This window comes from Cavia porcellus, unplaced genomic scaffold, assembly GCF_034190915.1.
Source record: "Cavia porcellus strain 051 isolate PalLab524CR breed Dunkin Hartley unplaced genomic scaffold, mCavPor4.1 scaffold_43, whole genome shotgun sequence".
NCBI classification, from domain to species: Eukaryota; Metazoa; Chordata; class Mammalia; order Rodentia; family Caviidae; genus Cavia; species Cavia porcellus.
Genome location: NW_026947526.1, coordinates 1,716,613 through 1,743,536, shown reverse-complemented (window position 1 = coordinate 1,743,536; position 26,924 = coordinate 1,716,613). Strand labels below are relative to the sequence as shown.

Genomic DNA, 26,924 nt, shown 5'->3' with positions numbered 1-26,924 from the left:
TGTTGTGGGGAACCACTCAGACTGCTTCACAGTTCAGGGACATCTAAAGACAACTGAGTACATGACCCTGCTTGTCTGCACAGGCACACAGTGGGGTACAGTTATGTAACCATGACTTAGCACAGATGAACTCCCATGAACAGGTTAAAACACTACACAAGAATGTAAACATGAGATAACAACCTGTGTAAGAATTATACATCAAGAACAGTGGTTTTCTGCTCTGTTCCACTCTGCCTACCACTGTTGTTGATGTCTACAACATGTACATTCTCTAATTTTGTGATCTCACCCAACAAAATCTTCATTGAGTCCACAAAACAGGCCAACAAGTGTTCACACAGTGCCCATGCACAGCCCATGTACCCTTCAGCCAATGTCCTGCATGATCATGCTCTGAACAGGTCCCAAAAAACTGCAGGACAGTCAGCAGATGTTTTTTGAAGGTCCCTGGAAGGTCCCAACTCAGAAGGCTCCATTTTGGACTTCCTGACTCCATTTTGGGGCTGCTGCCCTTAATGCCTGGCAGAATCCTAATTCGTATTTCACTGATTCCTGTTACAGTGATGTAAACCTAAATTAATCACCCTGGAACCACATGTACAATAAATCATTGACAGGAAAAGGGAGGCTAAAAATGTACCAAAGATAGTTACCTCTCTACATAGAAAAAGAGCAAATATTTCTAGATTTTTTTCCTTGTTTATTGTACTTTTTGAAATGTTAATATTACCATAATTACCAAAACAATGCTTGAGAGACAAACAGAAAAAGAAAAATTAGAAGATTCAATGATGAAACTTCAAAGCATGGTGACCTGATTTCGGGCTCTGCTGCCTCCTACTGCAAGACAACCCATTGTCCTCTTGTTTTCCTTAGGTAAACAAGAGCCTTGTTCTTCATCCTTGATGGCCAGAGATGCAAGGCTGAAGAAGATGCTGCAAAACAGTTTCCTCTGGCCACCTCTAACTCATGAACACCGTGGAAATGCTGTTTCTCACCTCCATTCTCTATACTGCTGCTAACATAAGTGATCATTTGTAAGTGAGAAAACTAAGTGTGGAAAAGTGACCAGACCTCTTCAAGGTCATTTCTACAAATGGAGAGTCAGCATGCAGACCCTGCTTCTGGTGTCTGACAGCTACCTCCCTGCCATATGAAGGCAGGTGATCTTTTTGCTATAGTACATGACTTGGGGGGAGGGGACCTTCTATCAAATGATAGCAAGCTTCTTAGCCTTGGGCCTCTTGATTCATGTTCCACATGCAAGTGTCTGAGCCTTGAATATGGCCAATGATGTTTTCCCAGCAATCACTGCACTCCTATTATCTGCAAACGCCCCAAGTTCATGGCATTAGCAAGGGGTTAAGCAATGTATGCATTAGCGTGTACCTGCCCACATGCTTTAAAATTTGTTCCATCTCTTTTCCTTTTTACACATTATAATTATTGATGCATATTAGTTGTATAGAGTAAGGGGATTCATTATGATATTTTCATATATGCATATACTGTGTGTTGGTCAAGTTTGTCAAGCCCTCTCCTATCTTCTCGCTCTCTCCTAACTCTCCTCCCAGGCCTATATAGCCCCTTTTCTACTTTACTTTTTAGTTTTCACATATGAGAGAAAACATGCAGTATTTGTCTGTCTGAATTATTTTGTTTAACATGATATCCTCCACTTCCCTGAATTTTTCTGCATATGATTGGATTTCATTTTTCTTTATGGTTGAATAGGGTGTGTGTGTGTGTGTGTGTGTGTGTGTGTGTGTGTGTGTGCCTGCATGTGTGCACATGTGAATGCCATTTTTGCTTTGCCCATTCTCTTGCTGTCACATACCTAGACTGATTGCTTGCCTTGGTTATTGTGAATAGTGCCTCGCTTGCTCCTATCTTGCTCATTAGCCATTGTTGTATAACAAAGCATTCTCAAACTCAGTGCCTTATTGCAAAATTTTATAATTGGCACTCAATTTTCTGGTTTTACTAGGCTCAGTTGGGTAGTTATTGATTACAGGGTTCTGTCAAATAACTTCAGTCAGCTTGGGGCTAAAACTGCAGTACATTCCCATAGCCTAAAGTCCAGCAATAAGAAAAGGAGGACTGGAACTTATCTTGAGGATAGAGCACTTGCCTAGCATGCAGGAGGTCCTGACTTCCATGCCCAGCATGAGATTGTATAACAGCTTACAATTTTTAAGACCATAGGGAGAATGGAACATGGACAGAGGAGCATTATTTGCTATAATAAAGCAAAAGAAATGACAAGCTTAGTGCTTACAGAGAGGAAAACTGATGAGACCTCATTTCAATGCAGAGCCTTGGAAGCAGTGAAATTCTGTGTGATACAAATCTATAATTGTTTTCTACTGCTGGTTTTCTTTCTGTCAACAAGAGTGCATCATTCTTGTGTCAGGCATTGAGTTGAGAAACACTGATTACCAGTTGTGTGAGTTACTTTTCATTGGTTGTTGAGACAAAGTACCTGACACCCAACATGCAAGAAAGAAAAGTTTATTTCTTACAGATCAGAGGTTTCATCCCATACTCATTTGGCTCCAAGGCAAAGTGACATGATTGAGGGGAAGCAGTTAATCGTGTCTGCAAACAGCAAGCATGAACAGCAAAAGAGTGAGACACGCCTTCTTCCTCTGGTACACTATATGCTGGCTCCACTCCTGGGCAGGTGTAGCACTCATACCACCTATGTGAGTGCTAGACAATGAACCAATCGGAAATACTGGATTTGGCCACATTCATTATTGCATGATGCTTGGGAGGGGCACCGACATATACTATGACACCAGTAGAGGCAAAGAGACTCCTCTCATACTCTCAGCATGAAGCTTATGGTCTACTGAGGTAGGGGGATACTTGTCAAATCACTATCCAAGTATAGGCTGAAAATTCCTAATCTGAAATCTGAAGTCTGAAATGCTTCAAAATCCAAAACTTTTGAGTACTGATGTAGTGCCAAATTCAGAAATTCCACAAAAAGAAATTTTGTTTCAAACACAAAATGTTATTTAATTAAGATTATTGGTACATTTTAGATGTAAATAATGATCATGTTAATCGTGGGAAATTTGTACCACACATGATATGAATGTTTTTTTTCCTCCATTCCTGTACCTTTCCTTCAACTCTCTTTCCTTCCTTATTTATGGAACGCTTGCTTCCTTCTTTTATCATCATTTTTTTCATTTCCCTTCTTCCTTTCTCCCTCCGCCATCCATAATTCCCCTTCTCATTAGAAAATGTTCAAATATCTATTTTATTTTAGTCCTTATCTACATTTTCAGTTTCCCACACCAGAGAAACAACACAATACACATGTTAACCACAAAATTAATACAAATATTGTATAAAATTATCTTCAGGCTTGGAGTATGAAGTATATATGAACTATAAATAAATTTCATGTTAGACCTGGGTCACATCCTAAAGACAACTTACTATTTCTATGCAAGTTCTACAATAAATAAAAAAATCAGAAATTTAAAACACTTCTTGTCCCAATCATTTTGTATAAATGACACTGAATATGCAGATGTTTAATTAATAACCTCAAGGAAGAAGTACAAGGGCTGATGAAAATATACAGCTAACATTCAAATTCTTTAAATTTTTACAATAATAGATACATACTCATTAATCCTCCTTAAAAAATACATTCTGAAAATAAATTAAATAAAATACAACTCCTTGCTTCAAACACACTTCTCCATTTGTTCTTGCAATTTTTGGAGCAGTTTGGAAGTCCTCTTTTGCGAGTGTCTTTACAAATTGAGAAAAAAATATAGTGAGTACTGCTGCTGAGTGCCATCCAGTGGGAAGAATGTTTCATAAATACGTTATGGTGTGCCCTTATCCACCTGATTCACCAGATCTGGACCCTGTGACTTCTGACTCTTCTCCAAAATCAAAATGATCATGAAAAGTAAATAGTTTGAACTGCTTCAAATATTGAGGCAGCCACAACAGCAAAACTAAAGATCCTTATAAGAGGACATCCAGGATTGATTCAGAAGAAAATGGCAAGAATGATGGAATCAGTGTATTCAAATGAAGGAGGAACTGGGTGTGGTCGTGCACAACTGTAAACTCAGCACTTGGGAGGCTGAGGCAGAAAAATCTGAGTTTGAGACTAGCTTGAGCAACACAGTGAGTTCAAGGCCAGCCTGAACTACAAAGAAAATCCGGTCTCAAAAAAGTAACAGCCAACAAGCAAAGAACACCTAGGAGATTGTTTTATCACAGTTTTGTGTTTGTGTGTAGATTACTGACTCATTGAAGATGGAAGACCTTCCCTGTGTGTGGTGGGCAAACAACAGTCCTGCATCCAGGAGGCAGTAAAAAGGGAAAGGAGAAAGTCTGGCTTCTGCCTCTTCAGAAGAGTTTGAGTCCTTGCCATCAACTTAGGTGTCATTTCCAGGATCCTAGCACAGATTCTTTTGCTTCCTGCAAGAGACTCTCCCAGGACTCTGCTGTGAGCTCCAGGTCTTAGACTTATGTGTTGATCTTTTGCATCTCAAATGAGCACCTGGCACTTTTGCGTTCTTCTCCACCAGGCTCTGCAGATGGCCTTCCTAAGCCTCCTTTGTAAATCCTTATCAGTCACACACACACACAAATTAATAGTGCACCTTGACACAAAATGCCTCTAGCTACCTGTGCAACCTCCCACGAACAATTTCATGCCTCACTCATGTGAAAAATCCAAAGCAGAACTGCAGCAGTGCTGTGCTAATTATGGGTTAGTTAACAGAGAAGTTGGTGTTGGGCCCATTGGGTTAAAATTCTGTCCACTGCTTTGTTATTGGAAAAGGTAATTAATGTTGGTGTCTAGGCTCACACAGCTATGAAAATGAAGATAATTCCTAACTCACACTCTTGTAAGAATTAACATATGTAAAGCATCTCAAAGGGGCCCTGGCCTGACACCTATAAGTGCTACATATGCTTATTAATATGTTATATTAACATGTAAAGATACTTTTTTAAAATTGGTACGGGTATCAAACTCACTACCGCCTACTTGCAAGGCAGGTTCTTATGCTGCTGAGCTAAATCGCCAGCCCCCAGGTAAAGATACTTTTAAGATATAAAGAAATCAGACGATGGATACTGAAAGCACTCATTTCTCTGTAATAAAAGGACAACAACACAAATAACAATTGTATCTGAGCACTTGCTATATGCTAGGAACCATGGGAAGATCTCTTCTTTGGATCTTCACAGCAGTGCCAAGAGATGAGTATTGCCTTTCATAACGCTTTGTTTTTTTAATGGAAAAAACCCCACAATATTTCAAAGCAAAACAATAGGAGAATAACAATAGTGGAAACTGAGGCACCCAGGGGAGAAGCAGTGTGCCTAAGGTGGCAGGCCTGGGAAGATTTGAGTCCAGACATCCATAAATTCCAAGCCTCAGACTCAGTCCACTGCGCTGCTTCCTGTCATAGCAGGCCTGGGGTTCAGAGTCTTCCACAAGCCTCATGAGAGACCTGCAACCACACCTCCCTTCAGCCTGACCCAACCCCCAAAACCACGCCCCTTTCCTCATCCCTCCCCCCCCCCCCGCCACAGGAGGACTACATACCTATTGGGTCCCAACTTTCTGGCCACACCCCTTGCCCCGCCTCCCAAGCCGCTGAGCCCTATCACTGGCCTCAAGCGAAGATTACACTCCACCTGGCCCAATCTGCGCGTGCCGCGCCCACGGACTGTCCCTCGCCTTGCGCCTGCACATCCCGCTCAGTCCCGTGCCGGCCCTGGCCTCGCCCTCACAGTGGATGCCTGTCTTGTGCACGGAGTCGCCATTTTGCCGCTAGAGAAGCTCTCAGGAGACCTGAACGCTCTTTCTTCAGTGGCCTAGCCTGCGACTGCGCCTGGACTGGGTCTGGGCCAGGTAGGTGGGCGGGAGCCGGCTGTGAGCTGCGGCGCGGCCCGGTGGCCCCGAGGTTAGCGGGCACAGGTGTCTCGGCGGGGAGTACTGCTGGCGGGGTCGTGGGACCAGGGTGGCAGGCGCGGCTCTGGAGGCGACCCGGCCTCAGCCCCCAAGGCCCCTCTCTCCCTTCCTCCCTCCTCTCCTTCAGGGGTCTGCACAGCCAGGACTGGCGCGCAGCCTGGAGTCCCTGGCCCCCGCCAGGCCCTAGTGTGGGACCTGCAGGAGGTGGCTCAGGTCTCACATGGCCTCTGCTGTCACTGAGCCTGGCTGTGCTGAGTCGGGGACATTTACCCCCAAAACGATGATTTCATTACATTCCGAGCTCCTCCCTGCAGAGACTGAGAGAGGACCGAGATATTACAGTAAGATAGCAGTTATTATTCTACCTGCACATGCTTTGGCTCAAGTCCCTTCCATTGATAAGGGTTTTCTGCTTCTTTTAATATTGGTGCCACTTGGGTGTTTATGTTTTGTAAACATAAGGAGACTGAATGCAGCATGGGGCTTTGACAACAAGGCAAAGGGTGATCAGTAGGGTTTAAAAATTTAAATCCACAAATAAAAATAATTCACACACATTGTTGAACCCTGCTACAGAATATCCAGCTTGCCCATATTCGGCTGTCTCTAACCACTACTACACAGTTCTGCTCATATGACTTATATATTTGCATAGTGTTGAATATTTATATGCATAGGAAGAGGTTTATTTAGTTATCCAGTTACTGACCATGTACAGAAGTCTAGTTCCTCTTAGAAAAATTGCATTGAGCATATAGCATTTTTTCTTGGGATAAGTTCCATAATTTGGAAATACTAATTCAGAGTTCTCTGTTCTTTCCCTGACACTTGACATGAACTGGTGCCTAAACAAGCCATTGTTACATCTTTCAAAATCTAGGTATTTGTCCAATTATCTTGGAAAATTTGGAGTTCAGCAAGATGTTGAGTCATTTTCTGTGCAGGCTGAGAGGAAGGCCACACAACCTACTGTAGGATTTTGTTTTTAAGTCATGTAAAATGTTCATGTTTTTGTTTTGATTGACTATTCTGTTTTGTTTCATTTGGTTTTATTCTCTTTAAAATAAAAAAATTAAAAAAAAACATTTTCTTGCTGGGCATGGTGGTTCATGCTTGTAATTGTAGCACTCTGGAGAGTTAGACAGGGGCATCACAGGGAATGCCATGCTAGCCTGAAATACTTGATGAGTTCAAGGTCAAGCTGCAGTACATAGAAGGACCTTGTCTCAGAACAAAACAACCTCTTTTTTGTCTTTTCTTATTTTAATGTAGCATAAGTAGATACTAATAAAGAAAATATGAAAATACTTTTATAAATAGATTAAAGTTTTCATACCATGCAGTTTATATACTATGAAACTATAATATACTTTATATAACTATGTAATATGAAACAGCATAGTAGTTTCATACTATGCAGTTTTCATGCTATGCGGTTTATATACTATGTTCCATTATCCTGGGGATTTCTGCATGAGCTATATGGCTCTGCAATTTAAAAAAAATTTTTTTTAAGTTTTGAGACAAGGTCTAAATAATTCACTCAATTCCCCAGGTTGGATTTAAATTTGTGGTCTTCCTTCCTTAGCCTCCCAGATGGCTGGGAATCTACAGGCTATCCTTACTTAGAAATTAGCAATCATTATATATGTTTATGGGATAAAATGTGCCTTTGATCTATGGCTCCTTTGTAGTAAGAATCAATCTAGTTAATGTGTCTACCACCTTCCCAACCTACAAATTCTTTCACAGTGACTGGGACTGTAAATCTCACTGTTTAGCAGTTTTGAAAGTTATCCTTCTTATTAACTGTGGTCACCATGCAGTTTAGTAGAGAGTTGAAAATTTGTTCTCCACCGTGCCTGAGATTTTGTATTCTTAGGTGAACATCTTCCTTTCCCCATCCCTCATGGAATTGATCATATTAAGAATCAGAGTGCCCAAGAAAGGTGTGAAAGTACTTGGGGCACACTGCTCTTCAGAACGACCAGGCAGTGGTACCCTGTATCACTTCACCTTGCTCCCAGTTTTTATTTTTTTGTTTTGTTTTTTTCTTTAACTCAGTTCTGGGAATTGAATGCAGGGCTGGCTTCATTACTTTTTCCTGGTTGCAGAGACAACATACCTGATGCCAAAAGTTGGCAAATGAAAGCTTTATTTCTTACAGTTTTTGGAGGTATCAGTCCATACTCAGTTGGCTCCAAGGCAGGCTGGCATGGTCGGGTGACAGTTTATGGCTGCTGCAAACAGCAAGGAGGAAACAGGCAAAAGAGCAAGACAGGCCTTCTTTCTACCATTACATCACACCCTGGCTCCACCCCTAGGTCAGTGTAGCACTCACACCCCAACCAGTCACAAATGCATAATATAAATGCATGAGGCCTGGGGGCCACAGACATAAATTGTGACAAGGGCCTTGCACTGAACTAGACTAACTTCTGTTTTTAAAATTCTTTTTCATTTTGAGCCAGGGTCACCACAAGGAACTACAGTGCTGAGACACCATTCTTGGACATAGATTCTTACATGCCTATGTGTGGATGTACCTTGATGTCATATTGGAATCTACTAGGAGGTGAAGCGGCTCTGAGCAGGATTTAAATTTTACTAATTGGCTTTAAATGTTTAGCTGTGAATCTGTCCTAGGCCCAGGCCCCTTGCCTGGAGATGGGAGCTGATTCATAGTAAGTGAACCTCTATGAATTCCATAGCAGGTCCTGACTGAGGCCTGTAGTGGCTTGTGAGGCCAGAGATACCTCAAAAGGTAAGATAAGGCCACACTGTGGACAGTCTAGCTCCAACACCAATTAACTAGGTAGAGACTGCAGCTGCAAAGTTTACTCCTACAGATCACTTCTACCATGTCTTCATGATAAGACAGTGCTACTGAATTGACTTGGTTCATTACTTGGAGAGATCCTTGAAGTGACTCCCAAGGTCCTGCTCATAGCTTGTACTTTCCTCAGTTTCTCTGCCCTTTGTCCTTGGTCCTAATGTAAGTGGACTGACACAGAGAATCCTTTGTCTTTTTCCTCACAGTGGAGCCCTACATATCATATAATTTCTCACTTTTTATTTAACCTCCACCATAAACTAGTTTGGGAGATCCAAGATATAGGACAGAACCCCATAATTTCAGAGACATTTCACTTTGAAAACTCAGATCCTTGTTCTCGTATTCATGTATTATTTCATGATCAGATTCTGTGGCTTCTTTTCCTGTGGACCCAGAGAGAACAACCTCAGCATCCCCCCAGCTTTCCCTATTTCCTGTGGCCCACACTGATGCCCCACACCCTTTATGTGGAAGATAGGGATGGTCCCAGGTCCTTCCTGCTTCAAACAGCTGTGAATCAAACTCCTGAAAAGAAATCTTGCAAAGTTGTGCAGCTCTCTGTCAGTTATAAACCTCTATTTTTAACCCTCCCAGGTCCAGGGACACCTGTGTAGTGCTCTGATGGGAGCTGCCAGAAGGGGCTCTGCTCTGCTCCCCTTGTTCTCCCCAGTGCTGTTCAGCACCTGCCTTTAAACCTGCCATCAGATGGAGACATAGCACATATCAGGGATGTGTGCCTGCATGAATCAGCTTTGGAGGCTCAGTGTTTTCTACCCTTGTTGGCCACCTGTGGTGATTCTCTTTTGATTTATAAGAATTTTTCATCTCTCACAGAATGGACTCATGACACCTCTTTTACACCTGTATCACAAACTATCTGTCTGACTATGGCGTGTAAGGAAAGGTTTCTTGTTGTAGTTTCTACAGTATTCTTTTTTCTGTTTTTGAAATGCAATGAATCAGACCTCTCTAGCTCCCTTCTATCACTGAAGTCATGGCAACACTTTTCCAACATGAAAAGAAGAGTAGATACAAAATGCTCTCTACATTTTCCTGATAAATTGTCTACCTGGGATTTTGTTTTCTATCAAAGAGCAACATCAGCCACTGTCTTTCAGTAAAATTTGACTGAACAGAGTCTCATAAATGATTATTAAAGACCCAGAGTTCTAAATCACAGTGAGAAAAAGGTCAGAGGTGGCTGGGTATAGCAGGAGAGGACAGGTGTATGGGCAATTCCAATACTGAGCAGAGAGCTGGAAATCAACAGATGTGGAAATTGTACAAATAGATGATGTACTTATATGCTACTGAATTGAACATAGTGAAACTAATGGTATCTTAACTTTTAAGGTAAATTGTACTAGAATTTAATGTCTAGAAGAATTAGAGACTTAGCAGTAGAAATGTAAACTGAAAATAATACAAGGTGTACAAGGAGAGGCGAAAGGAAAGGGAGGTGCTTTGCAGGAGTGGCCCTAACTGGAGCTCAGGATGCTTGCTGTGGAGCCAGTAAAAGCCTCAGCTCTAGAATTCCTCAAGACAGGCTGCCTGGCCTTAGTTTTCGCTTTGAGCCCAAAGCTGGTGAGGTCACTGGAGATGGATCTAGCATAAACTCTGCATGTGGGGCTTGAGCTCAGTTAGCTACTCCCCTGTGTCAGCAGAAGGAGAAAAACCACCAACTATCCTTGTTCCTTGCAGGCCCTAGAACTTCCCAGTGCCTGTCACAGACAGTTCTGTGCACAAATCCACCCCAGGAAAGCTTTCCATTCTTCTTCAACCCACTCATTTCTGCATGTCTCAGTGTTGCAGGAGGCCCCAAATCTTGGAGTCTTTGTCTGTGTAAAGTGTCCCATGCACTCCCCAGAGGCCCACAGACCCAGGCCAAACACTTCTGACTGCAGTTCTCATGTTCAGTGAGCTCAGGTTGGTCCAACTCAACTGGGCATCTTATAGATTTGGAAATCAACCTCCTGCTGCAGTTGCAGAGCCCTGCCCCAGTCTTTTCTTTGCCTTGAATGGGGTAGTGCTGGCCCAGGTGGTCCTCACATGCTGACAGAAGTCCCTAATAGTGGGGGCTGGGGATTTAGCTCAGCGGCATAAGCGCCTGTCTTACAAGCAGGCAGTCGTGAGTTCGATCCCCAGTACCGATAAAAAGGAAAAAGACCAAAAAAAAAAAAAAAAAAAAAAGAAGTCCCTAATAGTGCTGTGACCACCTGTTCTCCCTTCTTCAGGTAAGCTTAACATAAACCTCCCTTTCCAGCCCTTGTGGCCTGTTGTCTCTGAGCAAGAGTGGTGGCTGCAGTGTTACTCTACTCATGGTCACTCTACAGGGGTGCTGTACTATATATACCTGCAAAGTGAGTGGACAGAGAGTGTGGGTTCTGTCTGCCTTTCCTCCATCTTCAGTTTATATAATGATGCATCACTGCATTCTGTGTGCCTTAGGGGAAATCCCCTTACCCTATTATGTGTTCACATGTACAGAGGCCAGGAAGTTAGGCACATTCACAGTAATGTGGGTATTACATGGTGTTCTCTCCAGGGTGACTGTGTGGCCTGCACAATATTAAAGCACAAGACAACAGTGTTTATGTTTAATCTGGTCATTACATCTGTCAGAGCCTAAAAATTGATAATTAAATGCACCCACCAGCTTCCTGCATGATTTCTGTGTGGACCATGATATCTCACAGAAATTCCTGCTCTAGATAATAGGGAATCCCTCAGAATGACTCTCCATTGTCCTTCACAATAAACAACAGCTTTTTCACTCAAGTGATGGATCCTTGGCCGGAGGCAACGCTTTCCCAAGGCTAAGAAAAAACAGCAGTGCAGGAAGTGTCTCACCTCTGAGGCAAAAGTCAGGGATTTGGATAGAACTTGTTTTTCTGGTTTCCTATGTCAACCTAGACGGGACACCATGTCTCTCAGGACCTTCCCAATGTGTTAGTGTCCTCTATGGATCTCATCCTGGTATCTGCCACCTGGGAACTTTAGCAGTGGTGTGAGATGACATTTGTAAAATCTGTGGGCTGGTGTCATGTATACCTAGAGCAGAGAATTAGAAGTGAAATCCAGGAAAGGGTAGGATGGAGGTGGAACACAGTGCACAAAATGCTGGCTCCTGCTGTGTGGTGGTAGAAATGAGACTCACCTCCTGGACATGTTTGCCTGGTGGCTTCATGAGGATGTGGAAATGCATTGATTCAGCCATCCATATTTTCCCTAACCATCTCAATTTCTTCTATATATTGATGCTGTGGAATCAAGTCAGGACCTCACACAGGCTGAGCAAGCACTATGGATGGAGCTACATCCCCATATCTAAGTCCATAGTTCCTATATTCACACCTGTGTGAGCCACCAGGCCTATGGCCTGTGCTTCTACTCAGTAGCTGAAAGTTCATCTTGTGATGGTCATATCCTGAGTAGCCTGTTGCCTATATTATGGTCCTAACTTTTTTTTCTTGTCTTTTTCCTTTTTATCAGTACCAGAGATTGAACTCACAACTGCCTGCTTGCAAGGCAGGCGCTTATGCCACTGAGCGAAATCCCCAGCCCTATGGTCCTAACTTTGTGGCTTATTATTATTATTATTTTAATTTTGCATTAGCAGTGCTGAAACTGAGCCCAGGGCCTCATGCATGGTAAGCAAGTATTGTATCATGAGCTCTCTCCAGTTCCTGACTCACTCTTAAATAACTGAATATGGCAGAGGTTGTGTGATGGTACTACTAAGGTTCACACAAAATAACTGTGAGCAATCTCCTGATCTTTTCCTTTGTTCTCCCCAGTATGGTGTTGTTTTTTTTTTTTTTTTTTTTTTTTTTTTTTTTTTTTTGTCCATCTCTCTATCTCTGGCTCCAAAGAAGTTGCTTCTATCTCTGCAGCTTTCCTGAGGAGATACTGATGAACCTTGAGTGACAAAAGGGAAAACAGACAGAGGAGACATTAGGCTTTTGTCCTGAGTCCTTCCTGTAGACAAAAGACAAAGCCTGAGAGCAAATTCTGCCCTAGCGGAATGTTCACTGAGTATGTAGCTCTGTGCACCAAACTACTATGGTAGCAGCCTCAGAAAAGCCTCCTGGATTCCTGATCCACAGCAACTCTTATTAGAACAGAGTATTATTTCGTGTATCAGATAGGCACAGACTGACCTGCCTTGTATTTTTTAATATTTTGAAAATGTATGTAATGACTGGACAAAATTTGTCCTCTCTTCTTTCTTTCACCAATCAATCATTCTGAGGTTTTAGTACAGTGTTTTTATATTTTTATTAGAATTTCAAGTCATGGCTTGCTGTATTTTCTTTATTCATTTAGATGTTATTGGATATTCACATTGTAGTTTTCAGTTATTGAAAACAAACCTGATGTGAATATCTTGTGAAATTCTCTTCATGACATAGAGAGGACTGGATGCACAGAATGTTAAGGTAGTCAGATGTGTTACTCTTAAATTAACTACCAAATTGATTTCTAAAATGAATATACCACTAGCAATGCAAAAGGAGTCTCCTTCCTCACCAGTACCAGTATACTTTGACCTAAAAACAAAGTCGGCTCTTAGTGTTCTTCAATACATGAGCAGGGTTTTTCCTTGTGAGATGAATATTCACTTACCTGATTACTGATAATGTTGAGACTGGGAAGAGTCCATATGACTCCCAAGAGAATGTGGAAGGCCTTCAGAAGTGATAGACATGTGGATCCCACAGAGGCCTTCGAATCACTGCAGGCTCCTGCTGAAGTCACACTGCATGAACCAGGGAGCTCTGCCTCCTTCTGAGGTTAAGGTTCCATGACCAGGACAGTCTCTGTGAGTTCCCTCAGACCTGCTACTTGACAGAAGGAGGAGGTGGAGGAACCCCTAACCCAAGGAGGGGGACTTGAGGGACTGCTCCTCTCTACCCATGATATACATATACAATCTGTTTAGCCCTGGAATATGGGAGCTGGTGAAACATTTGAATTAAAATGTGAGTGAAACTGTCCCAACATGGGTGTTATAGCTATGTGAAAATGGGGCTGATAACAAAAAGTTGAGCTCACAGAAGATGTGCCAAATTTATTCCAGGCAGCACTGCTTCTATGTGACAAGTTCTACAGAATGTGAAAAGGACAACCTGTGAGCAGATAAGCATACTTTGATTACTTGTTGACAGCAGCAGCTGGGATCAGAGATGCCAGACTGGCAAGGTGCTGATATGGAGAGCATGACTGCACCACATGGCCTGGGGTCTGTTATGTACAGTGTCTGGGGTTGGATAACAGGGAACTAAGGAGCATAACTGGATGCAGCCCCACTTTTGTTCAACAGATAAATGCAGCGTTGGAGCACCCCATTGTGGTACGGATATGACTTCACCTGTGTAACTGTGTATCACTGAAAAATGATTTAGACATTTGGGGTCTCAACAAGCTCATCAGGGTGGTGCCCACTGATTGGCTTACTGTGGAAGCCTCTTAAGTCTGTGTCAGCTAGGGCTGATCATAACTATCCTACACTGACCAGGACACCACCTGGGTATTCCCATATATCCACTACACCATCAAACCCATTATTATGGACACACTGCAATATTGTGAAACTGTTCTATAGGTGACACCATATTGTACAGATGGCCTGGTGGTTTGCCCTAGTGGCTGTGTTGCTACCAGTTACAAAAATCATGGACCTAAACCCTTATTAATGCAGGGCCCACGCCATTAACTTTACTTGCTAGGCTTTGTGTTGCTCATGGATGAAAATTCTCAAATGTGAAAGGTGGTTTTGCAAAACCACATGAGCCTTGATTTGGGAACCACAACCCAACAAGGTACTTGTGTTGTCTTTCATTAGAATATGACATTTATATCTCTGACCAATAAAGATAGGAACAAGAGGCCCTCCAATAAATGGATGTTCAGCTGAGACTCCCGGACTGCCACCACGGGTCTGCCCCACAACCCAGCAACCAAGGACGTGCTGGACTGCCACTCAGGCCCACACAGTTGAAAACTCCCCCACCTCCTGGACCTAGTATTACAGTTGATCTTTGGCTCTGACTCTTTCTCTTAAAACCTAGGACTACAGTGGATTACCATGCTGGCTCAATGAGAGACTCAAGAACCCCTCACGCAAACAGAAGCTGTCAGCATGCTCCACCCAGTGTGGTGAGTGTGCCCCTAAAATAGAGGTTTGCAGTGGGTAAATAGGAACAGAAATGAAGCTTCCTCCAACTACAAGCCCTTGGCAAACCTGGCAAGAGAGTGAGTAACATTTAACACAGAGAACATCAGACAAGTTGAGGAGCACACCAATAAGGCCTCCCCTCGCTTGGAGAAAATTAAAAGAGCTTATAAAACACCCAGTGACACAATAGGGCCTCAGCTAACACAAACACTATAGACAGGGAGATCTGGTGACCTGCAACAACTTGAAGACATAGCAATAGCAAGAACTAGATCTATTCTTTTAGGCTAGTTAGTCCAGGAAGAATATAGAACTCACAAAACAGGCACTGCAGGAGGAATTCAGGTGACGGGCTCTCCTTTTCATTTTGGTACCCAGCAATTGCACAAACATCAACCACACAATAGGACCCTAAAATCCACACTGTGTTGCGATTGGAAGACCGAATATGTACCCAAAGGATGAAAATGACAAGGTGAAATGGCAAAATGCAATCTCAAACATCTAGTCAATCAGGAGCAAGTACAGGTAACACTGAAATAGAGGATCTTAAAAATTATATACCAGAAATCTCTGGAAAGATAGCAACTGAAGTAAAGAGAGAAATCCATGAGGCTGTAGCAGAAATCAAATTAGAAAGAATGTCCCATGTAAAGACAGAAATACCAACCTTATTAAACTAGTTGCACAACATAGCTAGAGAAGAAATAGATTTTAAAAAAGACAAGAGCATGGGAATTTGATTGAAACTTTGAATGAATAATGTAGAAAATAAGCAGAATCCATGAAACAAGTGGAAGGAGATATCCAAGACAAAAAACTATTGAAAGCTGGTAAAGCTATTTATAAGAAGCTGAGGATAGCTTGAGAACAGTGTCATACATAGTGATCATGATAGGGTAGAACTTCTAAAAACAACAGAGCAACATAAAATAACAATTCAGTAGCTTCAAGATGATGTGAAGAGAAACATAACAGTAATAGACATCAGTGAAGGTGCAGGAGTTGATACTAATGACGTAACTAAACTATTCAGAGAAATAATAGTAGTACATTTCCCAAAGGCAGTAAAAGTCTGATATACAAAAAAGTGATGCATACAGACTGTCAAACAGTCACAACCAACATAAATCTACACCCAGATATATAATAATTAAGATTGAGACACACAGCATAGAGACAGAATACTGAAAACTGTTAGAAAAAAAGACACAGCTCACCTACCAAGGAAAGCCTATTAGAATCACACCAGAATTTTCAGCACAAGTCTAAAGGTTAAGGATCAGCTTGGTGTGAAGTATTTCATGCCCTACAAGAAAACAACTTTCAGACCAGAATGACATATCCAGCAAAACTTTCATTCAAATTTAATGGAGAAACAAGATAGTTCCATGATAAAGAACAACTGAAAAAATTCAGGTCCACCAAACCAACCCTAGAAAGAATACTGAAAGACATGTTAGATAGAGATAAAAATGACCACAATTTGTAGAACAACAGAAAGAAATGACCAGGCTGGACAGAAAACTAACCAATGGAGGAAAGCAGGAAACCAAAAACAAGAACACGAATTCAAGCCAGTACATATCAGTGATATCCATAAATGTAAATGTGCTCAACTCACCCATCAAAAGAAACAGATTGATAGAATGGATCAAGAAATAAAATCCCACAGTATGCTGCATAAAAGAAACACATCTGACTCAAAAAGAAACTCAGATTAAAAATCAAAGCATGGAAAACAGTTTCCATGCAACAGGAAACCAGAAAAGAGCAGGGGTAGCTATTCTGTTTGCAGACAAAGTGAATTTCAAACCTAAAATGATTGAAAGAGTTAATGAAGGCCACTACAAACTTCTATATTGAAAAATACAACAGGAAATACTAACAATTATAAGTATATATGCACCAAATATAGAAGAACCCAACTATGTAAGACAAATCCTAATGGACAAGAAGAACTAAACAAATAAGAACACAGTTGCAATAGGAAACCTTAACACCCCACTGTCACAAAGAGATAGATCAACTAGACAAAAGTCAACAAAGAAACAACAGAACTGAATCATACCTATGAGTGAATAAACTTAGTGAATGTTTATATAGTATTGCACTCAACCACATCAGAACATACATTCTTCTCAGCTCTACATGGGATATTCTCCAAAATAGACCATATATTATACCATAAAATATTTTTAAGTAAATGCAAATGGAGCAAAATTATCCCATGTGTACTATGGGACCATAGTGCACTAAAATTGGAAACCAGTGGCAAAAAGTCTGCAAAACCTGCATAAATACGTGGATATTAAATAACAAACTTCTGAACAACCAATGGGTTACAGATGAAATTAAAGAAGAAATAAAACAATACTTATAAGACAATAAAAATGCAGAATAACATACCAAAACCTATGGGGCACAAAACAGTCCTAAGTGGGAAACACATAGTAATAAGTAGTCACATCAAGAAAATGGAATGAACACAAATAACCTAATGCTACATCTCAAGCTTCTAGAAAAGGAAGAGCAAATAAAACCCTACTTTCATAGAAGAGTGGAAATTCTAAAGATTAGAGAAGAAATTAATGAATTTGAAATAAAAAAACAGTACAAAGAATAAATGAATCAATGAATTGGTTTTTTGAGAGAATAAAATTGATAAAATTCTAGCCAAGCTTATCAAGAAAAAAACACACATTAAGGACTGAAAGGGAAATTACCATAGATCCCATGGAAATTCAAAACATCATGAACAGCTACTTTGAACATCTCTACTCACATAGGGTGGAAAACAGAAGAAATAGATTTCTAGAAACATGTGACCTATCAATGCTCAATCAAGAATATATACCAATTTTGAATAACCCCGTATCAGCTACTTTAATCAAAAGCATGATTGAAAACTTACCAACAAAGAAAAACCCAGATCCTGCTGGACTCAGGGCTGAATTACATAAGGAATTCAGAGAAGATCTGACTCCAATACTCCTTAAACTCTTCAATGAGATTGAAACAGAAGCAGTCCTCCCTAACTCATTCTTGGAAGCAAGTGTCACTCTGATACCAAAACCAGAGAGAGATCCAAACAAATAGTGAGCTATAGACTAATCCCACTAATAAGCATTGATGTAAAGATTCTCAATAAAATATAGGGAAATAGAATGTAGCAAATCATCAAGAAGATTTTACAACATAACCAAGTAGGATTTATTCCAAGAATGCAGGGATGGTTCCACATACACAAATCAGTGAATGTAATAAACCACATCAATAGAGCCAAAAATAAAAATCATGTAATCATCACAATGCATGCAGAAAAAGCTTCTGATAACATACAACACCTGTTCATGATAAAAAAAAAACCCTTCAGTAACTCAGAATAGATGCTATATCCTCAATGTCATAAAGACCATTTATTACAAACCTACAGCCAATGTTATACTAAATGGACAAACCTGAAAGGCTTAATTCTTAAATCAGGAACAAGACAATGATGTCCACTGTCACCACTCCTAGTCAATATAGTTCTGGAAATATTAGCCAGAGCAATCAGACAAGAGGGAGAAATAAAAAGAATAAAAATAGAGAAAGAAGAAGTTAAATTATCATTATTTGCACATGACATGATACTTTACATAGAAGACCCCAAAAACTCAAATGAAAGACTACAGAGTTTAGAAACAAATTAAGCAGAATAGCTGGATACAAAGTCAGCAGTCACAAAACAATAGCATCCCTGTACACAAAAAACTCCATGAGAAACAAATTACTGAAATGTAGCCTTTCACAATAGCATCCAAGAAATGAAATACTTAGAAATCAACCTAACTAAGCATGAAAAAGTCCTGTATGCTGAAAATTATACTACTCTGATAGTAGAGATTCAAGAGGATATTGGAAAATGGAAGGATATTTCTTGCTCTTGTTTAGGAAGAGTCAATATTGTGAAAATGGCCATACTTCGAAAACTGTTATACATATTCAATGCAATCCCAATCAAAATATCATTACATACCTTCAGATCTAGAGAAAATATTTCTGAAATTCATCTGGTAACAGAAGAAAACAAGAATAACAAAAGCATTTCTGGTCAACAGTGGAAAGACAGGAGGCATCTCAATTCCTGACTTGAAACTGTACTACAAAGCCACAGTAATAAAATCAGCATGGTATTGGCAAAGAAATAGACCTCAGGATCAATGGAAGGGATTAGAAGATGCAAACACTACTAGAAAGACACAGAGCCACCTTACATTTGTCAAAGGTGCTAAACATGTTCACTGGAAAAAGATAGCCTCATTAATAAATGCTGTTGGAAATATTGAGTTTACATGCCAAAGACTGAAACTAGACCCATAACTATCACCATACACTAAACTTAAGTCCAATGGATCAAGGATCTAAATATTAAAAAAGAAACAAAATCTACTGGAGGACAAGGTAGGTAGCAATCTTGGAGATATAGGAGTAGACCGAGAATTCATGAATAAAATGCAAAGTGCATAGGAAATATTTCAAAGAATCAACAACTGGGATGTCATATTACTAAAAGTTTTTATACTTCAAAAGAAATCAGACAAGTGAGGAAAAAAAAAACCCATCAGATTGAGAAAGCATCTGGATATAAGACACAGGACTTAAATGCAGAACATATAAAGCATTGAAAAACATCAACCCTTTCCAATAATGAACATCAGAGATGAGCACACAGTTCTAAGATGAAGATATACAAATGGCAAACAAATATATGAAGAAATGTTCACCATAACTGGTCATTTGAAAAATGCAAATTAAGACAGCCCTGAGGTTTCATCTTACTCTGGGAAGAATGGCTGCCATCAAAAATAAACTGAAACAAATGTTGGCAAGCATGAAGGGAAAAAGTAACTTCTCCACTATTGGAGGGAATGCAGACTGGTGAAAGCACTATCAAAATCAATGTGGAAATTCCTCAAAAAACTAGGATGTAAGTTTCATTTAATCCAGCTGTTCCATTCCTGGGTATTTTCCCAGAAAAATTGAAAATATCATGTCACAGTGATGTATGTGCACACATATGTGGAGCACAGTTGTGATAGCTAAATCTTGGAAACAACCAAACTGCCCATCAACCACAAGTGGATGAAAAAATTGTATTTTTACACAATGGAATACTACTCAGCTATAGAAAAGGATGATCCTGAGGCCTTTATAGGTAAATGAAGGTAACAAGAATATCCTCATTAGTAAAATAAATAAGACTCACATTAGAAAATCTCACATTGTCTCTCTAGTGTAAAAAATAATAAAAACTGACAAAGTAATGGGACCCAAAAACGTATAATAGATATTATAAAAAAGAAAGGGAAGAAAAGTGCTCTAAATGATATAATGGTATATATAGCATGTAAGATAGATGACCATATTGCTAAATTTCTGTTAGATCATTAAACAGGAGGGTTTGCACTGTCAATGTTTCAGTGTTCAGCGACTTTTTATGCTTTATTTTTGTAACTTTAACAATTATTTTAAAGACAACAATAAATAATATATCAATTAGTGATTTTATGATGTTAATTTTTTTGAATTCTATATTTTTTACCTTTTTTCTTTTTTGTATTTTGTTTTCTTTCTTTAAATAAAAAAAAAGAAAAAAATAATGGACCTGGAGTTTTGTGCCTTTTATTCCTTGAAGCAGGACCTGCTCATGCAGTGGTGGGAATCCTTGGGATCCACCTAGCTTTGCATTGCCATAACCTGCACTGCGGTGGGATTAGTGGTATTATGCTGTACATTTACTGTTGTCGTGTTCTTTGCATACGTGATTCCACCCTATGAGTTACTTATAATAAGCACATTTTCTCTGATTTTTGAGTTGGTGAAATGAGAAAAACCACTGCATATTGTTTCAATGTCAAAGGGTATGAGGACCTGTATGGACCTCACCCAACCGATTGGCATGTGCACACCATGGACATAGTTATATAAGCATGAGATAGCATAGATGGCCATGAATGTGCTTAGGCTTGTGACAGTATGCAAGAAATAATGCCTGAGGATGACTGATATATACAGGCTGGATAATAAAAATGCTTGCTTACTACTGTTGCTAATGTTGGCTCTGTGTGGTTTCTTCTCCCTGGGGATCTTACCCACTAAAATACCCACTCACCTCCCTAACTCTAAGAAAATATCATACCACAGACACAGGGCACTTTAATACCCCACAAAAATAAATCCCTGTGCCCTGTTCCAAGACAATCATCACATCCAAAAGCCCAATCCTCTGTTGGGATACAGCTTAAGAATGTAGACCGAGTTTTATGCCTGTGTCTTGGTGATCACTTCCTAAGCCCTGTGATGGACATTTGCCCCACTTCCATCCCTCCTCTGTACTGCACAGGGCATTAATATTCCCAAATGTTCTGACCTGGAAGTGGAACAAAGCTCCCCTAGCAGCAGATGTGCAGTTCTCAAGCAGCTTGGTCAGACCATGGTCTGAGGTGAGTCAGTCCCAGGCTGTAGGCCAGGACAATAGGGTCCATTGGCCCCTCTCTCACATGGGTGGAGCTACTTGCCAGCATATCTTAGACTCTCTTGATCCCTGAACACATGGAGACTCAGTTTTCCTTTGTATCATAGTGTGTTAAAACCAGGCCCAGCATTAACGCATGATAGGGAGAGCCCATGTCCAGCACAAACCCTTCTGAAGGCAGCTCCCCATGTACTCTGCAAGCCATCTGTTCTTAATATGTGGCACCCCGTTGTAGCTGAGTGCTATGAGGGAGAGCACAAAGCAAGGGCAGGATTGGGTGCTATGGAACCCATAGAGTTGGGCAGCCCTTCTCAGATATGTGTGGACCCCAGTGTCTGTCAGGATATAGGGATGGCCCTCTTGAATAGCTAGGGATATCCCTTTGTGGGAGTGTTGGGTCAGGGTGGCAGTGGACACTGGCTATGTCTGGCAGCCACGTTGGGCAACACAGAGTGTGTACCACTGCCACATGCCCAGGACATCCTCACACAAGGTCATTCTTTTGTCATTCCCCTACCAGACTTTGTATACCCAGGGCCGCCCTTTTCCACTCCAGTCTTCACTGGACCTTTGAATGGAGTCACAGGAGGAAGCAATGCACATTCAGCTGCCCAAAATCCATTGTCACTGGTGTCTGCTGTCACGCAAAACTTATGGTGGGTAACAAAATCACTGAAGGTTGTCCATCACTGAGTAATTTGGGGCCTTTTTCTAATCTTCCTTCTTCCATTCCCTCATTCCTCAGGCATCCCTCCCTCCTCCTTCTATACTCTATTCTCCTTCTAAGATCACATAGCTGGGCTTGTGCTAGCTCTGGCTGGCCTAGGAGCTGCTCTATGCCCCTTCCATCCTTTTTTGTCCCAGAGAGAATCCTGTTCCCACAAGTATTGGTTATCACCTAGAAAAAGCTTAATCCAACCTGTGTTGCACTTGGCCCAAGGCATAGGATTGAGGTTACTAGAAGCCCTTAATGTTGGCTCACAGCTCTAGAAGTTCTCAGAATATGGTGCTTAGAATAGAGGTCTGAAAGTCAGTCTGCAAACTCCAATCTGTGGATCATCGAAGGAGCTGATCTAAACTGTGAGTTGCCATGTGATGCATGTGTATCTGGATATGTGGGGAGATAAATGCAGATGCTCCTGTCTGGCACAATTCAAGTAGAAACAGTAACTTTGAAATAGCTCCTGTAGGATGAGCAGAATTGGATCTGGCCAGGGAACAAAAGCTGTGTGCACCAGACCTTGAAGCAAGACCCTGAGATCTGGACCATGCATTGGAAGGAAGGGAAATAAGGGTGCCCAAGCCCAACTGTGTCTGGGGACAAATTCTTCCCAACTGTTACAGTACATCTCTGTTCTGACCAAATGATCATGTTATAAGGCCTGGAATTGTCATCACCCTGTTATTGGTATATCTCAGGGCCCCTCAGGAGTGGACAGCACCTGGAAAGGAGATGGCCCAAGGCTCACCTGTGCATAATGTACCTCTCAGTGACCGACCTTCAGGTAAGGTGGTCATGGCCATTGTCATCTCTTTTTTTCTGTCTGGCCAGTTAGTTGCCAGGCACTGCTGTGTTCTCACTTTCCTGCTCATTGGATCATGAGGGAAATACCTAGTGTTCGAGTTCTGGTGTCCATGAGAATTTAGTCAAGTGTGGTGGGGTGTGATCAGCAATGGCACAGCTGAGTTTTGAGTGGCCATGGAGTGGGGCAAGAATCCCATACATTTCCTTCCCCACCACATTGATGTGGGTATCTTGGTGTATAAAGCAGGGTTCCTTCCAACTAACTGTCACTTTTTACTACATCTTTCCATCTCATGATAATTTACTGGAAAACTGACTGTATGTGACACAGTATGTCACATATAAAAGTATGTTGATAAAAGTATTGAAGGCCCTGCTGAGCATCTCTTTCCAGACTGCTGGGCAGCAGCTCAGCCTTCGAAACTTAGTGGGAGAGACAGGGGAGGAAGGAGGAGGAAGACAAGGGGCTTTCTGCTCAAAGATAGCAGTTTCAGAGGGGCAAGTGTCACCTCCAGCTGTCACTGTTAGACCCACTTTTGAGCCTGTATTCTGAGGCTAAAAAGGAAATAGCAGTTTTGACCACTTTGCTAGAAGTCAGGGGTCTGAACCGAGTTACAAAGGCAGGACTTGGGAGCCAGACTGAGGGCTCCTACAGAAGACTTTTCTGTGATGGTTTTGACTTTCTGTTCCATGACTCAGTCATCACCAGCTGTTGGCAGTATGGATTCACTTGTCTCCCCAAGATTGAGCTGCTTCTGTAGATCTCTGGTACTCAGCACACAGTGAGTCCTCTATGTGTCTCTGTTAGGTTGTGCATAGACAAAAGTATAAAAGTGCATATTCCTATGATAGGAAGGTTAGCCCCAGAAATTCCATTAGCGAGGATGTAGATTGAGGACAGCTGATGCTTTGCTCTACAGGTCTGCATCTGCATGAAGGACCCACTGCTGACCAGTTAGAGCATGTCCTCCCTGTGTGAGGTTTTTCATCAGTTGCTGTTTTTTTCCCACATGTCTGAATGGATTTTCTTGCATTGTGTTTTGTTTACAGATTATTGTATACTTTATTAGTACCTATATACCGTGTATGCTGATTACATTGGTGATAGGTCCATTGCAAATGTGATGCATAGAATGGAAATTAGGCCCCATCTTGTGCACAGTGGTACAATCCAACAACCAGTCACTGTTCTCAAAGTTTTGTGCATTGAGCACACATCTCAGGACTAAGACATTTGCAACACAAGGTGCTGCTATGTCTTGATTGTCCTTTCTTTATGACCAGTACTGTGGGTAATGATGCAATATTTGGGAGCTTAGCCCAACCCTAACCTTAAAAGTCTAGCTTAAACCCTAAACCTACTCTGACCCTAGAAAGTCATTACCAGCATTCTCTGGCCAAATTGAACTTTATGGCACTGATGTGGGACATGTAATATAGGTTAATTATGAGAGTATACAATCTGTGGTGGCTGGGATGGTGCAAGAGGGGAAAGAAAAGAAAACACCATTGTGTAAATATTTGAAGAATGTATTCTGGAAGTGGACATTGGGGAAATTAGCTTCAAATTGAGATTGCACTGAATGCCAGCAAGCTGATTTTAAACAACATTAAAATCTTAAATTTTATCTGTTTGTTCTATCACTAACATATCTCTGGTAAATAAGTATAGCAGTGAATATAGTAATAAGTAAATCTGGAAAAGAGGGGAATGGAAAGTGTGGGTCAAGAGCTGCCCACAGGTAGACCTCAAGAGATGACTCCTGTGTGGAGGCACCAGGAGGCTTAGATCTGCAGCTGCTGGACAAAATAATCCAGGTTCTGGATCTTGCTCTTGGATCACAGATGGTGAGGGAGTTTCAGGTGAAGCTGGCAAGTGGTCTGCAGGTGCAACTTCTTCATCGGCTGAACCTGGCCCTGTAGTTGCAGGAAGTGAAAAGATCGCCAACTGTCCATGGGCTTCCTGAGCAAAACCTTCCCACTGCCTGTCCAGGCAGCCATGTGCACCAACACAGCCTCAGCAAAGCCTCCCTGACTGTATTCACACACTGACTGCTGAGTGTGTCGTGCTCCTGGGCCACCAAGCATATGGGCACTTTGTTGAGTTCCAAACCATCACCTCCCAAAAGCCCACATACCACACTTCAGGACTACTTATTTTAGAGCTCAGTCCCTGGTGGTTCAGGAGGCTCCAGCTGTTCCAGGACAAGCTCAGCCTGAGGATCCACATGGGCATACATTTCCAATGGGGCATCAAGCACAGAAGACCTGGGGAGACAGGGAGCTAGCAGAGTGAGAGGCCTGGCCTTTCCTGCGACAATGTCAGCACAGCTCACTTGTACGGAGGGGTGCATGGGCCTCCTGTCCAGTCTGTACAACATCCATCCCCATCCTTACCCACCCATAATTGGTCAGTTACAGCCCAAGGAGCTCTTAGAGGCTGACAGAAGTCTCAGTGGGTGGGAGTTCTTGCTCAATTGAATCATACCTCTGCTTTGTACAGGGAATCCTGACACAGTTTCTCCCTGTCTGTCCCCAGTGCAATTCAGTGTGGTGAACACAGAGAGTGGAATCTTCCCTGTCTTTGCACTCAAGGGCTGAGGGCTGCCTCTGCATAAATATCTGAGAAGTGAAGGATCAATCAGTGTCTGTCCTGTGTCACAGCAGTCTCTAGCTCAGGCAGTGATGCATTTCCCAGTTCTCTTAGCCTCCATATAACTCCTTGTTTATGGTCTGTCCCCACATCTAGGGAGGCCTGGGGACCAAAACAATGGCCTTGAGGTGAGCAATATCTGTTCTGCTGCCAAGGGTGACTCTGTGGCCTCCAAAGAACATCAAAATTCAAAAGGGCAGTGGTTGCACAGGCTCTGCTTATAGGATCATGGTCAATGCCCAGAAAAGTGTCTGCACACAGTGTGTCTTCATGTACATTTGTGGGTTGATGACATCTATCTGCTCTTCCATGACATCTGACAGCCATGGAAAATTTGCTGTTCTTAAGATTTAACATGTTGAACAAATCCTGAAGTCCACAAAGTGACACTCCAATCTTTCCAATGAACTGCAACCACCAAGTATTGGTCAGTGAATGAGATGGAAGATCATCCATCAGAATCATCACAGCCTCCACAGTAGGTCTTCATGGGGCCAAGGCCACACTTGGCATGGAGCCCCCATTTCATCCTTAGTAACCCTGAGGTCTGAATCGACTCAGACCCCACCCATTCAGCATTGTAAACTAGGGTTGATTGTGGCCCTTGCATATGGCCAGGACCTGAATCCAAAGTGGCCAAGTCCCACTGGGCTGTTAAGGTAAGAACTCCCCTTTTCAGCCTTGGTGCTTGTGGGGTAGAGATGTGATCCTTGGAGGAGTCCAGGGATCTGGATAGATCTGGGAGATCTATCCAGAAGGCCAGCTCCATAGGCTCCTTCAGGCTGTGAGGCCCATCTGCCTGCACCGTGCTTCCTGTACAGACCTCTGCCAGGCTCTCTGCTGCCTGACTTCTGAGAATGTAGTGAGACTGTGGCTGGATATCGAATTGGTGTCCTGCATGTGGCTTCTCAGGAAGGTTTGGGGATGAAAGCAAAGCCCACACTCCAATTGGTCCACAGAGGCTCGTGGCAATGGGCTCACAGGATGGTCCTTGCAGAAAAGGAATTCTCATATTAAAAGTTACATTTCACAAGGGACACTTAGGAATACTAGTATGCTCAGATCACATCGATAGGTTGAAAAGAAGTCTATGTGTGAACAAAAGCTAGGAGTCCTAAGATAGCCCCCAATTTTAGAGATGAGAAAAAGAGACTCATTCTGGATGCCCAGGTCCATTAATGAGACACCACAGAATATTCTCAGTTTTCTGATGAAAAGTTCCCTGGAAGGAATTAAGTTCC

At 41.8% G+C, this 26,924-nt stretch overlaps 1 long non-coding RNA gene across 2 annotated transcripts in view; it reads left to right on the top strand.

Moving 5' to 3' along the window:
* The first annotated feature begins 5,703 nt into the window (after positions 1 to 5,703).
* Positions 5,704 to 26,924, top strand: part of LOC134474918 (uncharacterized) — a 113,943-nt gene continuing 92,722 nt past the window's right edge. For both annotated transcript variants that reach the window (XR_010045850.1, XR_010045851.1), the window contains exon 1: positions 5,704 to 5,911. This is a non-coding gene — a long non-coding RNA (uncharacterized LOC134474918). The remainder of the gene's footprint in view (positions 5,912 to 26,924) is intronic.